Genomic DNA, 16,982 nt, shown 5'->3' with positions numbered 1-16,982 from the left:
AGTTTCCCATCCCCGCAAGTCGTGGTGATTAAGATACGACATGAGGGTAAAAGAAGTAATGCCCCAGACTATTGATTTCCTCAGGTAATGGAAGGGACTTCACAATTAATGGAATGACAGTCTCGAAGCTTAGACTAATGATACGGAAATACAAGTTCACATTCTGTCCCACAAGCTGTGGAATTTAAATTCATTTAATTAAATACTCTAGAATTAAATCTGATGTCAGTATTGATGGCCACGAGGCTTCTAGAGTGTTGTAAGAATCCATTACTTTGCTTATGTCCTTCAGTAAAGGAAATCACTTGTCCTTATTTGTTGTAGGAAGGAACTGCGGATGCTGGTTTAAACCGAAGGTAGACGCAAAAAGCTGGAGTAACTCTGCGGGACAGGCAGCATCTCTGGAGAGACGGAATGGGTGACGTTTTGGGTTGAGAAGAAGGGTCTGAAGAAGGGTCTCGACCCGAAATGTCACCCATTCCTCCTCTCCAGGGATCCTGCCCGTCCCACTGAGTTACTCCAGCTTTTTGTGTCTTTCTTTGATTTAATCTTTTTTTTTAGTTCAAACTTGCAAAGAACAGCACATTGACTCACTGGCACAGCGTTAGAGTTGCTGCCCTACTGGATTTGATACTGACCACGGGTGCTGTCTGGATGGAGTTTGTACATTCTCCCCGTGACCCCGTGGGTTTTCTCTGGGTGCCCCGGTTTCCTCCCACACTCCAAAGACATACATGTTTGTAGGTTTAATGGCTTCAGTAACAAAATTGTAAACCGTCCCTCGGGTGTAAGGTAGCGCTAGTGTACGGGGTGATCGCTGGTCGGCATGGACTTGATGGGCTGAAGGGCCTGTTTCCGTGCTGTATCTCTAACCTAGTTGACCTGCCTTTTGAAATGGGCCAGCAAACCCTTTATATTGTTATTCAAAAGCATTTTCTTCAGAGTTTTTATGCACTTCTGTAAGGCTGAATATTGGCCGAAAATGTTAAGGCTATATCAACTCCAAAACCCCATAGTAAATGGGTTCAACTCAGTCAAACTTCACAAGTGTGAACAGACAACACTGGTTCCAAAAGCAGGAAGGTCAATTAACCAAGGACAGAAATTTATAGCCATTGGCTCAAGAATTGGTGACTAATGGCAAAACATTTTTTGTGAATGGTGAGTTGAACTGACCTGGTTGGCGTCACTTGAATGGGGTGGAAACAAATTCAAAGTTAACCTTCAATACAAAATTGAATAAGATGTGTAGGAAGGAACTGCAGATGCTAGTTCATACCAAAGATAGACACAAAATGGTGGAGTAACTCAGCGGGACAGGCATCATCTCTGGGCAGAAGGAATGGGTGGCGTTTCGGGTCGAGACCCTTCTTCAGACTTCAAGACACAAAGAAGGGTCTTGACCTGAAACGCCACCCATTCCTTCTCTCCAGAGATGCTGCCTGTCCCGTGAGCTACTCCATTTTGTGTCTACCTTCTTCGGACTGTTTTGAATTGAATATAAATGTGAAAATTCGAAAAGGCACAATAATCTAAGTATCCTCTCTTTGTCTTGCCAGATTCTATGAATCATTGAGCACAAAAATATATCATAAACTTGCCAGATTCTGATATAACTTGCATTTTAGTTGTTTTTGTTTTCGCTAATAGCACACAAGAAGGTTCCAATGACTTCAGCGGTGTTGAGTATCAGACTGGACATATTACTGGTGACAAATGTTATTCTCCCTGGTTTACATCAGCACCTAAATTGTGTTTTACTTCATGGCAGCCATTAATGATATATATGCACCTAACATGCAATATTGTAACTGTATACTCAGATGCCTCTATGGTTAATTCTGAAATTGGAGGATCTATGAATCATTTTTTATTCCATGATTACACTTTGTAGTAAATAAAGATTGGTCCACTCAACGAGTAAATCAATATGTGACCATAGAAATGTTGAGCAAAATTGGAAGGCAAATCAAAATCACGTTAAGTCTGAAAGTGGAAAATAAGTTAATTTCAACTCATCCGTATAAATAAGTGGTTGCAAGTTGAAGCCTCTTGCATTTGTCAGATTTTATACAAATTACGCACTTCATACTTTATAAGAAAGAAGGTTTATGCACATATGGTCTTACAATAACAAGGAATAGATACCCTTGAGTTAGTTTCAAATTGTGGGTTAATTGTGGATTGCTAATGACAACATCAATTGTTCAGACGTTGGTGCTGTAGATGATAATTGCGATTGATGTACATTTCAGAAAGCAGGCCAAAGCAGGCTCAGTTTTTTTTCCCAACTAAGATGGCTTTGCTTCGGAAACAAGCCACGATGTCTGGCCTGAAATGCAAATGCATTAGAAGCAGAGCATATCCATCTATTAGTTGGCCCCTTCTATGGTCCAAGATCTTCTCAGAAAGGGATGTTTGTGTGTCTCGTGAGAAAGATCGAGGATGGAAAAGCTCGCAATTATGTTTTCGACACATAGGGTTCACATCTAGCACCTGCAAAGTATATCGATATTTTTCAAACTAGCTGAATAAATAAACCTTCATGAGAGCACTGGTTGTTTGAATTCTCAGTATCATTAAAATGAAACCATATGTGCAATAGTCTTTCCCTTCCCGTACATTTGCCTCTAAGCACTCGAAAACAGTTGCTAATTCGTCTTGGAGCTTGTTTAGGTTGAGGTTTCAAGTTTGTTATTGTCATGTGTACCGAGGTGCAGTGAAGAGCTTTGTTTTGTGTGCCGTCCAAACAGATGGGATATACTGTACATAAATACAACCAAGACAAACTTAAGTACAATAGGTAGAGCAAGGGGGAAGATACAGAGTACAGAATATGCTTCTCAGCATTGTAGCGCATCAAAATGTAGAAACATGGAACTGCAGACGGTGGTTTACACCAGCACTCTGAGAAAGGCTCTTGGCCAGAAACGTCACCCATCCCTTTTCTCCAAAGATGCTACTTGACGTGCTGAGTTTCTCCAGCACTGTGTGTCTATCTGTTCCAGTGCATGTCAAGTCAAGTCAAGTTTATTTGTCACATACACATACGAGATGTGCAGTGAAATGAAAGTGGCAATGCTCGCGGACTTTTGTGCAAAAGACATAGAAAAGGGGGATAGAAACCGAGTGCAGAAGTAGGCCATTCGGCCCCTTCGAGCCTGCACCATTCGCCATTCAATATGATCATGGCTGATCATCCAACTCAGTATCCTGTACCTGCCTTCTTTCCATACCCCCTGATCCCTTTAGCCACAAGGGCCATATCTAACTCCCTCTTAAATATAGCCAATGAACTGGCCTCAACTACCCTCTGTGGCAGAGAGTTCCAGAGATTCACCACTCTGCGTGAAAAAAGTTCTTCTCATCTCGGTTTTAAAGGATTTCCCTTTATCCTTAAGCTGTGACCCCTTGTCCTGGACTTCCCTAACATCGGGAACAATCTTCCTGCAGACAAACAACAAAACAACCAAACAAATTATAAACACAATCATAACACACATATTATTTTACATAATAAATAATGGAAGGAAAAACGTTCTGTAGAGTTAGTCCCTGGTGAGATAAGCGTTTACAGTCCGAATTGCCTCTGGGAAGAAACTCCTTCTTAACCTCTCCGTTCTCACCGCATGGCAACGGAGGCGTTTGCCTGACTGTAGCAGCTGCAACAGTCCGTTGCAGGGGTGGAAGGGGTCTCCCATGATTTTATTTGCGCTGGAGTTGCACCTCCTGCTGTATAGTTCCTGCAGGGGGGCGAGTGAAGTTCCCATAGTGCGTTCGGCCAAACGCACTACTCTCTGCAGAGCCTTCTTGTCCTTGGCCGAGCAACTCCCAAACCAGATGGTAATGTTCCCGAACAAGATGCTTTCCACCGCCGCTGCGTAGAAGCACTGGAGTATCCTCGGAGACACTCTGAATTTCCTCAATTGCCTGAGGTGGTAAAGGCGTTGCCTTGCCTTACTCACGAGTGCTGAGGCGTGTGGTGCCCATGTCATATCCTAGGAGATGTGGACTCCCAGATATTTAAAACAGTTCACCCTATCCACAGGATCCCCATTTATCCTCAATGGAGTGTACGTCCTCGGATGATGTGCCCTCCTAAAGTCCATGATCAGCTCCTTCGTTTTTTTTGATGTTCCATAGGCAAATCCAATGTATACAATGTAGTAAAGGCGAATCGGATTGTACCCTAACTTATGGACGAGCCATTCAGATGCATGGTGACAGGGGGACGAAGCTGTTCCTGGATCTGCTGGTGCATTCTTTCAAGCTTCTATACCTTCTGCCAGATGGGAGCAGGGAGAAGAAGGAATAACCAGGGTGGGACACGTCTTTGATTATGTTGTGTTTAAGAAGGAACTGCAGATGCTGGAAAATCGAAGGTACACAAAAAAGCTGGAGAAACTCAGCAGGTGCAGCAGCATCTATGGAGCGAAGGAAATAGGCAACGTTTCGGGACGAAACGTTGCCTATTTCCTTCACTCCATAGATGCTGCTGCACCCGCTGAGTTTCTCCAGCTATTTTGTGTACCTTTGATTACCTTGGCTGCTTTTCCAGCTGCCCCTTCAATATATCCATAGTACAGCTTCACACCTTCCCTGTGATCATGAGATCTTCATTTGCACTTATCTTTAGACAGGGAATGTTTCTTCTTTAAATTACTGCCTTGCCAACTTTCCATTTTATGTCCCTTAGTTACCTTACCGAATGGACATTAGGTAAGTTACCTAATGGATCCAGCCAATATGCATCGGTAGACCTGAAATGTCACCTATCCATGTTCTCGTCATGCTGCCTGACCCGCGGAGTTTCACCAGCATTTTGTGTCCTTTTAAATCGCCTTCTCTATTTAACTCTCATAGCCTCAATAGATGCTTGGATTTAAACGCTCAAAATCTGCTTCACGTAGTACTTTCTCTGTATCTATTCTTTAATTTTAACTCATTTTGGAACTTTTGCTATTTTTGTGGCTTCATATGGGAGCTCGCAGGGAGCTTATTTACTCCAGTAGTGGGTCTAGGCACTATTTTTTAATAAGGCCTCAGTTATACTTGGAAAATCCCGCCCCTCATGGTGAGAAAGCTGCTTCCTGCTATTTCATTAGCTTCAGTTTTCTGTATAAAAGAAGAAAAAGATGTAAAAAACAGTTCCAACTCAGCCGTATTTGCCTGATAAACTGGTTTGGTATGGTATGGTATGGTATGGTATGGTATGGTATGGTATGGTATGGTATGGTATGGTATGGTGTGGTGTGGTATAAAGTCATAGTGATACAGTGTGGAAACAGGCCCAACTTGCCCACACCGGCCAACACGTCCCAGCTACACTAGCCCCACCTGCCCGCGCCTAGTCCATATCCCTCCAAACCTGTCCTATCCATGTACCTGTCTAACTGTTTCTTAAACGTTGGGATGGTCCCAGCCTCAGCTACCTCATCTGGCAGCTTGTTCCATACACCCACCATCCTTCGTGTGAAAAAGTTACCCCTCAGATTCCTATTAAATGTTTTCCCCTTCACCAGGAACCTACATCCTCTGGTCCTCGATTCCCCTACTCAGGGCAAGAGACTTTGTACATTTATCCGATTTATTCCTCTCATGATTTTGTGCACATCTATAAGATCGCCCCCTCATGCTCCTGCGCCCAAGGAATAGAGACCCAGCCTACTCAACCTCTCCCTATAGCTCACACCCTCTAGTCCTGACAACATCCTCTTAAATCTTCTCTGAATTCTTTCAAGCTTGACAATATCTTTCCTATTACAGAACTGAACACAATATTCTAAATGCGGCCTTACCGATCGATGTCTTGTATGATTGCAATATGGCCTCCTAACTTTTATACTCAATATTCTGACTGATGAAGGCGAATGTGTCAAAAGCCTTGTTGACCACCATATCTACCTGCGACCCGACCTTCAAGGAACCATGCACCTGCACTCCTAGATCCCTCTGCTATCCAACACTCCCTAGAGGCTGACCATTCACTGTGTAGGGTCCTTGTTAGAATTTCCAAAATGCAACACCTCACACTTCTCTGTATCAAAGTCCAACAACCATTTCTCCGCCCACCTGGTCAATTGATCCAGAACCTGCTGCAATCTTTCACAACCATCTTCACGATCTGCAAAACCACCCACGTTTGTATCATCAGCAAACTTGCTAATCTTGACCCGTATGTTCTCATCCAAATAATTGAAGTGGATGACAAACAGTAAAAGGCCCAGCACCGACCACTAGTCACAGGCCACCAGTCCAAGAAGCAACCTTCCACCTTCCTGCTTCCTTCCATGGAGCCAATTTGCTATCCATTCACCTGTATGGTATGGTATGGTATGGTATGGAATGGCACAGAAACCCCTTATACTCGACCTTTCCTACCCCTTATACTTGAACTGTGACCCCTGGTTCTGGGCTCCCTCAACATCGGGAACAATGTTCCTGCATCTCCAATCGTTTAAGAATTTTATATGTCTCTATGTTATAAGATCCCCTCTCATACTTCTAAATTCCAGTGAATAGTCGAGGAACAGAGGCCTTACCCTCAGAAAAAAAGGACATCCTTTAGAAAGGAGATGAGGAGGAATTCATTTTTTAAGAATAGGGGTCGGCCATTTAGGACTGAGATGAGGAATAACTTTTTCACCCAGAGAGTTGTGAATCTGTGGAATTCTCAGCCACTGAAGGCAGTGGAGGCCAATTCACTGGATGTTTTCAAGAGAAAGTTAGATTTAGCTCTTAGGGCTAGCGAAATCAAGGGTTATGGGGAAAAAGCAGGTTTGGGGTACCGAATGGATGATCAGCCATTATCATATTGAATGGCAGTGCTGGCTCGAAGGGCCGAATGGCCATTCGGCCTTTCAAGCCAGCACCGCCATTCAATTTTCTATGTACAATTTTCAATTTTCTATGTTTCTCTAGTCAGAGGGTGGTGAATTTGTGGAATCCGATCCCCACACACTTTCCGACACACTAGGACAATTTACAATCTTTACTGAAGCGAATTAACCTACAAAACTGCGCACCTTTGGACAGCAGGAGAAAACAAGAGCTCTCGGAGAGAACCCACAAACTCTGAGCAACGTACAAATTCTATACAGACAGCACCCAAAGTCAGGATCAAACTCAGGTCCCTGCCGCTGTAAGGCAGCAACTCTACCACTGGGCCACCGATGATTCAATCAAGCCATGGATTGTAGATTCCCGGGCAACATTTGAATTGAAGTGTTCCTATCACAAGTAGCTTCACCCACGTGACCCACGAACTGTGGCAGAGGGGCACAACCGCAATTGTCCATAAATCAGAGTGATAAAACGATAGGCTTGTACGAGGCTGGCAAGTGTTACAATTTCCCCGAACATCTCAATCTTTTGAAAATAAACACATCTTTAGGCATTTAAACAGTTGTAAACCATCTCACTCCGTGTGCTTATAAAACCTAATCCAGCATAACATCCCAGTGTTGGCAACCTTGGTTTTGAACCCAAGCAGCAGAACAGGAGTCTGGTTTCTTACCATAAGTGCGGCAACTATTTTTCTTTTGTTAAATCAGTAACAGAACCATAAGAGTCGAAACTATTTATATATGGATAAACAATATTTGCTTACACTTAGAAAACAATATTCAGGGATATCCCCTGTGCTGTAAACAAGGTTGGGGGGAATGGGTGAATTCATTGAAGGTTTTTTTTTTTCACTGGTAGAACATGATACACTCTCACTCAGCTAGTGCACGAAGAATTTCAAAAATTGCAAGGCCAAAATTTCTCTTAGCTTTGTCGTCTACACTTATTTTAATTATGTGTTGCATCCTTTAGTAGAACATTTGCAGACCATCGTAACGTTGCCAGAGATTGTGGTCTGTAGAGAAAAGCCCTGTCACTCCTCTCATGATCTGGGTCCAGGTACGAATATTAGGCTTAGGATGAGGCTTATTATTCTCATGTTTAGTTTAGTTTAGTTTAGTTTAGTTTAGTTTAGTTTAGTTTAGTTTAGTTTAGTTTAGTTTAGAGATACAGCGCGGAAACGGGCCCTTCGGCCCATCGAGTCCGCTCTGACCAGCAATCGCCGCACATTAACGCGAGGATCAATTTCACACTTACACCAAGCCAAATAACCCACAGACCTTTATGCCTTTGGAGTGTGCTATCAGTGGTTGAGGCAGCATCTATGGTGGGAATCGATAGGAATGGAATGTGGCAGTCTGAAAAAGGATCCAGACCTGAAATTATAGAATTTCTTACAGAAACTTACAAAATTCTTAAGGGGTTGGACAGGCTAGATGCAGGAAGATTATTCCCGATGTTGGGGAAGTCCAGAACTAGGGGTCACAGTTTAAGGATAAGAGGGAAGTCTTTTAGGACCGAGATGAGAAAAAAAATTTTCACACAGAGAATGGTGAATCTGTGGAATTCTCTGCCACAGAAGGTAGTTGAGGCCACAGTTCATTGGCTATATTTAAGTGGGAGTTAGATGTGGCCCTTGTGGCTAAAGGGATCAGGGGGTATGGAGAGAAGGCAGGGGTGCGATACTGAGTTGGATGATCAGCCATGATCATATCGAATGGCGGTGCAGGCTCGAAGGGCCGAATGGCCTACTCCTGCACCTATTTTCTATGTTGCTATGTTTCTATGAAATGTCATCTGTCCATACCTTCCACAGATGCTGCCGAACCAGTGTGTTCTTCCAGCACTTTATTTTTTGTCAAGATTCAAACATCTGCAGTTCCTTGTATCCTTATTAATTAAAGCACGTATGCTTCTTAAGACTCTAATAAACCATTAGTCAACTGTTTGAGTATCTAGATGGCATGGCATCTGGCTCACCAAAGCCCCATTTACCATTGAAATTTACAGAGGTATAATTTTCGCCACAGGCTTGAAATCGCTCCAAATCCCATTTCCATGGCTTCCTTTAAACGTACTCAGTTCCCTGGCAAATTTATTACATGACTGTGAAATATCTTTAAAAAAATGAATTAAAAGTGTGTCAGGTTATTTCTTAGAATATCTTTAGTTTAGTTCAGTTTAGTTTAGTTTAGTTTTTTTGTCACGTGTACCGAGGTGCAGTGAAAAGTGGAAAGACTATGCATGCTTACAATCGAGCCGTCCACTGTGTACAGATACAGGATAACTTTCAATAATCCAGAAATCGCCCAGTCTGACACCACCAATGTTCCAAGAGTGGCGGAATAGTGAAGTTTTACTGAAAATACAGAACCCTCGTGTAGAAAGGAACAGCAGATGCTGGTATATACTGACGATAGACACAGAGTGCTGGAGTAACTCAGTGGGTCAGGCAGCATCTCTGGAGAAACTCTGGTGGTACGGTTGCCCAGCGGTAGAGCTGCTGCCTTACAGCGCCAGAGACCCGGGTACGATCCTGACGACAGGTGCTCTCTGTATGGAGTTTGTACATTCTCCCCGTGATCTGTGTGAGTTTTGTCCGGGACCTCCAGTTTCCTCTCACACTGCAAAGATGTACAGGTTTGTAGGTTAATTGGCTTTGGTAAGAATTGTAAATTGTCCCAGGTGTGGGTAGGATAATGTTTACAGGGTGATTGCTGCTGGTCTGCGCGGACTCGGTGGGCCGAAGGGCTTGTTACCGCACTGTATCTCAAAACTAAACTTAACTAAACTAAAACGGATGGGTGTCGTTTGGGGATGGGACCTTTCTTTAGACTGATAATAGAAACATAGAAACATAGAAAATATGTGCAGGAGTAGGCCATTCGCCCCTTCTAGCCTGCACCGCCATTCAATATGATCATGGCTGATCATCCAACTCAGTATCCCGTACCTGCCTTCTCTCCATACCCCCTGATCCCTTCAGCCACAAGGGCCACATCTAACTCCCTCTTAAATATAGCCAATGAACTGTGGCCTCAACTACCTTCTGTGGCAGAGAATTCCACACATTCACCACTCTCTGTGTGAAAAATGTTTTCCTCATCTCAGTCCTAAAAGACTTCCCTCTTATCCTTAAACTGTGACCCCTAGTTCTGGACAGTGGTTGAACAGCTAATCAGCTGCAGAGGAAGTTCTCGCAATGTTCTCTGCATAGAACCTTAAGACGGTAGTGGACCCATTCATTTAAAATATGGTAATTACAGCACAACACAAAGGTATTTAATGCAGATATTTCTGACAGTTACGGTAATTCCCAGGTAGTTTTGGCCTTGCTAAAATTGCTTCCTCACTTTCAGGCAAGGGTTATACGGATATGATCATGGGAGGCAGATGTTGCAATGTTGGAAAACTCCAATCCTTTACTTGGCGTCATAAAAATTAAATAAATGGGACAATTTCTGGAATCTATTTCTGGCTATCTTCAAGTAATTCAAAGCTGAAAAATATCTTCAAATTCCATGTGAGATACCAGCCCATTAGTTGTGAGTGTAGTCTGAAGAAGGGTTTCGGCCCGAAACGTTACCTATTTCCTTCGCTCGATAGATGCTGCTGTACCCGCTGAGTTTCTCCAGCACTTTTGTGTACCTCTGAGTGTAGTATACATCCCAGTAAGCAGATTGGTCTATTATTATTGCAGGATGTGCCATATGTTTTCAAGTACAAAGTTTCTTCAGTCTGAAGAAGAGTCTCGACCCAAAACGTTCTTCTATCCTTCTCTCCAGAGGTGCTGTCTGTCCCATTGAGTTACTCCAGCAATTTGTGTCTACCATCCATAAGCTGGGGTACTGTTCGATTCAACTCTACCCAATTGTGGACATTGGACATTGAGTCATACAGCAAGGAAATAGGCCCTTCAGCCCAATTGATCAACATCAGATTATCGGCCTATTTCTCCCCTTCCACCTACATTCCGTCCTAAAACTTCAAAATTCGGCCCACCAAGCCTACTCTGCCATTCAATCATGGTTGATATATCTCTCCCTCTCTACCCCATTCTCCTGCCTTCTCCCCATAACCCCTGACACCCGCACTAATGAAGAATCAGTTAATCTCCGCCTTACAAAATTAGCCAATGATGGCCTCCACAGCCATCTGTGGCAAAGAATTCCACAGGTTCACCACCCCTGATTAAAGAAATTCATCCTCATCTCCTTTCTCCATCTCCTTCTATAAAAGGCATTCTATGCTATTCTTCCTAAAGGAACATCCCTTTATACTGTGGTTATGGCCTTTGGTCCGACATTTACTCCACATTCACTCTATCCAGGCCTTTCCTGGCATAGTTTTTATTAAATTGAACCGGTGTGATTTAAAAAAAGCAATTTTCAAAATCTTGGTTTGAATTTAAGGTCAAATTCTGAGCTGTCTGAAATCTCATGGTTTTGCATTCATGGCTCAGGAACAGCATCATCTCTGTTGTCAAGGAATACAAGGAAATGCAGAGGCCGGACTGTTGACAAAACACAGTGCTGGAAGAACTCATTGGGTCAGGCTGCATCTGTGGAAGGTGTGGACAGACCCCTGCATTCCATTCCTATCTGTTCCCTCCACGGATGCTGCCTTACCCGGACTCAGCAGTGAGTTTATGCATCGACCTAATCTAATGAGCAGTAACATGATTCATTTGAATTTGGTTGCTGGCCTGGACCAAAAATCGAAAGTGCCTTCTCTTCACTTTATTTTAATTAACATTCATGTTTTCCATTAATTTATCTGTTGAATGTATTAATTGAATAGTTTTTCAATAGTTTCAGGATTATTTGAGTGTGTTTCCATCATTCATAGACTCATAGACTTATACAGTGTGGAAACAAGCCCTTCAGCCCAACTTGCCCACACCGACCAACATGTCCCGTCTACACAAGTCCCACCTGCCTGCGTTTGGCCCATATCCCTCTAAACCTGAATAGCAATTCGTTCTTCCCCCGCACAATTAAAGCATGGAATAATCTCCACCAAACTATAGTTACCCAACCAGATGCAATTAAATTTAAAGTAGCACTTTCTTCCCAATAACCCTTTCTGGCTTAAGCCCTCCCTTCACCACCTCCAGTTTAAATTCCAGTTGGAATATTTTGGAGGACCAAGAACCAAGAACCAAGAACCTGTCCTATCCATTTAGACATCCATGTCTAAATGTTTCTTAAACGTTGGGATAGTCCCTGCCTCAACCACCTCCTCCTACAGCTCGTTCCATACACCTACCCACTTTGTGTAAAAAAAGTGACCCCTCAAATCCCTATTAAATCCCCTCTCACCTTATACCCAAAATCAAGATCCCAGCTGGTCACCCTCATGGCTGTCGATGTAACCATCACATTAGAAGCTGACAAACGGAGTTCTTTCCAAGGGGCCAGCCAATACTTAAGCCTCAAACAAACATCGTTAAAAACACGTTTTATCCAATCATTATCACATTGCTTTTTGTTGGGTGGAAATTTAAGTGACCAAGTTAAAAAGACGCTTTAAGGATTCCTACTTGAAGTTTTGTAATTGAAAACATATGGCACAGCCTGCGATGATAATAGACAAATCTGCTTGCTGGGGTGTACATTACACTTGTTGCTATTGCCTCAATAGCATTTACAACTAATGGACTGGTATCTCACATGGAAATGGGGTTTAAAGCTATTTCAAGCGTGTGGTGAAATTGATACTTTTCAATGGCGAATTGAACTTTGGTGAGCCACATCTAGATGTGTGAATAGTTGAATAATAGTTCATTAGAGTGTTAAGAAACATAAATGCGTTAATTAATAGAGATACACGCACCAATCTCTATGATAATCTCCCTTTTTCTACTCTTTTCTTCCTTACTCCTGTTTTGTTATTAAATTAAAAATAAGTAGTTGTATATGAAATGTAATATGTCAATAAGTATTAGGTACTGTGGTACCACATTATTATACTTCTAACAAAAATATATATTTTTTAAATTAAAAAAATTAATAAAGATACAAGGAACACGAGATGCTTGAATCTTGATTAAAAAAAAAACCAAAGTGCTGGACGAACACAGTGGTTCGGCAGCCTCTGTGGAAGGTATGGACAGATGATATTTCAGGTCTGAATCCTTTTTTAGACTGCCAAATTCCATTCCTATCTATTCCCACCATAGATGCTGCCTCAGCCACTGAGTTCCTCCAGCACTTTGCATTTTACATTAACTAATAAATGCCATGGGATGCTTGCAGTGTCGGAGTTTTAAAGCTGCGGTTGTATTTGCATCAGTTGTTGGACTACTGCTCTACATCACTGCCGGGAAGTCTTGTTCAGCTGGCACCACCAGCTCGCACTCAGCCCAATATAAAATGAATGCCAGTATTCTTTTGTTTCGTTTTTGGCCAGGGCTTTCCTGATGTCTTAGTAGATCAGACAAATTTACTTCTAACTAAAAGGCGGATGGCATTTCAACAGACCTTGTCATGACGTCAGGATGCCGAATGTGCTGTGAAGTCAATGTTATCATTTTGACAATGCAGCCACTAATGTGGCAAAGGCAAGCTGACATTGATTTACCCATTGCACGATCCTTCAGATAGTACTGCCATTAAATTGCATGTTTTGTGCTGGTTGCAAGAGAGAGATTTTTTCCGTCACTTACTTGAATAATGCCAAAGGAATTTTCATTCCGTTTAAAAGGAAACTAAGACCTTGATTTACCAATTTATTAAAAAATATAAATATATATATTTTACAGCACAGCACTCTATCGCTACTGCACTGGATTATGTTAGTCTAGATTATGCCTTTTAAAAAAATTGGCATCAAATGGCACCAAATTTTCATTCCTAAGGTAAACATGTGGATAGCTTTAAGGCAGAGATTGAAAGATTCTTGATTAGTCCGGGTGTCAGTGTTATTGGGTCGAAGGCAGGAGACTGAGGTTGAGAGGGGGAAAGATAAATCAGCCATGATTGAATGGCGGAATAGACTTGGTGGGCCGAATGGCCTAATTGTACTTCTGGAACTTATGAACATTACAAAGTCAGTACGTATGAGCACTCATAACTCCTTGATGCATGTTATTATCTACTTTAAATCGTTACAATTAAATGGTCATCAATTGTCCTTTTTTCACAGTTTTAACAATGGGCCTTCGATCTCTGCCTCTCTCTCGCAACAGAAATTGCCAACCCGGGTCTCTGGTTTAGAAAATTGATAACCGAGTATCCCAGGTTTCCTTGATTCAGATTCAGATTCAATTTTAATTGTCATTGTCAGTGTACAGTACAGAGACAACGAAATGCATTGTTGCCAATACTATGCATGGTGGAAGTGTGAATGTGTGCTCGGACCAGGGCCTCTGGTGCTGTAAGGCAGCAACTCTGCCGCTGCCCCACCGCACCGCCCAGTAATTATTTAATTCTATTTTGAAATACTTTTTTCCTGGAACTTGCAAACATCTTAATCAAAATTGAATGGTTGCCTATCATATCTGATTCATTCACTGGTGAAAATATGTGCGGATGCATCACATCTTGATATACTTTAAATGGCACTAGGATCTCCAGAGATAGCACGGGAAAACATGTACACATCGATGCAGGATTAAACGAAATTAGTCAGCTGTTCGAAAAAAAAATAGACTTCAACTTTGTGGTTTATTGGTCGATAATATATTCCATTCCCTCAATAGAAACTAGAATGGGTAGGAAGGAATGGCAAATGCTAGTTTACATCAAAGATAGACGCAAAATGCTGAGGTAACTCAGCGGGATAGGCAGCATCTCCGGATAGAAGGAAGATGGTTCTCGACCCGAAAAGCCATCCATTCCATCTATCCAGAGATGCTGTGTGTCCTGCTGATTTTCTCCAGCACTTTGTGTCTGCCTTCAATAGACACAAACATTGGAATAGGAAAACAACAAGTGGTAGATCTTCTATTATAGAGTCATATAGTGATACAGTGTGCAAACAGGCCCTTCGGCCCAACTTGCCCACACTGGCCAACATGTCCCAGCTACACAAGTCTCAGCAGTTTGGTCCATATTCCTCCAAACCTGTCCCATCCATGTACCTGTCTAACTGTTTCTTAAACGTTGGGATAGTCCCAGTCTCAACTTCCTCCTCTGGCAGCTTATTCCATACACCCACAACATGTCTTGCAGCACCAGTGATCCAGGTTCGACCCCGAGAGGATGTACAATCTGTAAAAGAAGTAGCCTTTCTAAGCGGGATTTCAAGCAAGCTTGTCCTCTCTACTCAATGCGAAATAAATCACAGGAATATTCAAAGAACCAGTCTTTCATTGAAGGACACAAAGTGGTGGATAAACTCAGCAGATCAGGCAGCATCTCTGGAGAACATGGAGAGGTGATGATTCGGGTCGGGACCCTTCTTCAATCTGTAGAAGGATCAAAGTTATGGAGTAACTCAGGTCAGGCAGCATTTCTGGAGAACATGGATAGGTGACGTTTTGAGTTTGGACCCTTCATTCTGAAGAAGGGTACTTCTGTGTGAACTGACATCAACAGTTCCTTGTTTCTGCAGGACTTTCATTGTCCTCGCCAATAGATAACCTTCAAAACTAAAACAAATTATCATCTTGCTCTCTACGGGATCATGTTCAGCTCAAACTGCCTACTGCATTTCGTACGTGATTTCAGTGACCACACTTCAAACTTAATTGCATTTTGGGAAGCACTGATGACATAAGAGCAGATGAAACAGAAACAGAAGGAGCATGTTTTTGTTTCAGAGGAAAGCAAACAAGCACAACAAAGTATGTCAGTGGTGCCTTTCATTGTCAAAGAATTATGCATAATAGAACCATTTAGATACAATAGGACAGAAATCCAAGTTGAAAGGTGGTTCGAATGGGGCAGTTTTGGATAATGTGTTACATGTCGGGTCCAATATTAATTTCCATTGAAAGCAATGGACTGAATATTAAAGAGGACATAAACAGACATTTGATGCTACAGTCAGGAATAAATCTCTACCCCAGGAGGCATTTGCCAAAAAATATCATCATCGCTAATGTTCATAATCTGATAGCTCTTTACAAACTGCAGTCACAAGCTGAAAGTACAGTAGTCTATTAGTATGATAGCATAGACACACAGAGTCTCTCGCCTGGAGTAGGGGAATCGAGAACCAGAGGACATAGGTTTAAGGGTGAGGGGGGAAAGATTTCATAGGAACCTTTTTCACACAAAGGGGAGTGGGTGTATGGAACAAGCTGCTAGATGAGGTAATTGAGGCAGGTACTATTGTGTGATAATTTAGTAAGATATAAGTATAAATGTATAAGTTTAAGAAATAATTAGACAGGTACATGGACGACAGGTTTAGAGGGATATGGGCCAAATGCAGGCAGGCGGGACAAGTGTATATATATATATATATTTGTATATATATATATACATATACACACACACACACACACACACACACACACACATATATATATACACACACACACATATATGCACACACACACACACACACACAAATATATATATATATATGTACACACACATGTATATAGCCTTATATATATATACACACATATACACATATATATATACATATATATACACATATATATACACACACTGTATATATATGTGTGTATATAACTAGTGTGTGTGTATAAATATATATATTATATATCTATGGGACATGTTGGCCGGTGTGTCTATATATATATATATATAAACTGGAATTGTTAAAGTGTGCACTCATGGGCTTTCTCACCTTCATCTTCACACACACACTCACACACATGTACACACACTCACACACACACACACACACACACACACACACACACACACACACACACACACACTTACACACACTCTCACACACACGTACACACACACACACACACACACACACACACACACTCACACACACACACACACACACACACACACACACACACACACACACACACACACACACACACACACACACACACACACGTACACACACACACACACACACACACACACACACACACACACACACACACGTGCACACACACACACACACACACACACTCACACACACACACACACACACACACACACACACACACACACACACACACACACACACACACA

The sequence above is a fragment of the Leucoraja erinacea genome, chromosome 31 (assembly GCF_028641065.1).
Source record: "Leucoraja erinacea ecotype New England chromosome 31, Leri_hhj_1, whole genome shotgun sequence".
Classification (NCBI taxonomy): domain Eukaryota; kingdom Metazoa; phylum Chordata; class Chondrichthyes; order Rajiformes; family Rajidae; genus Leucoraja; species Leucoraja erinaceus.
Note: the sequence above shows the minus strand (reverse complement) of the source record.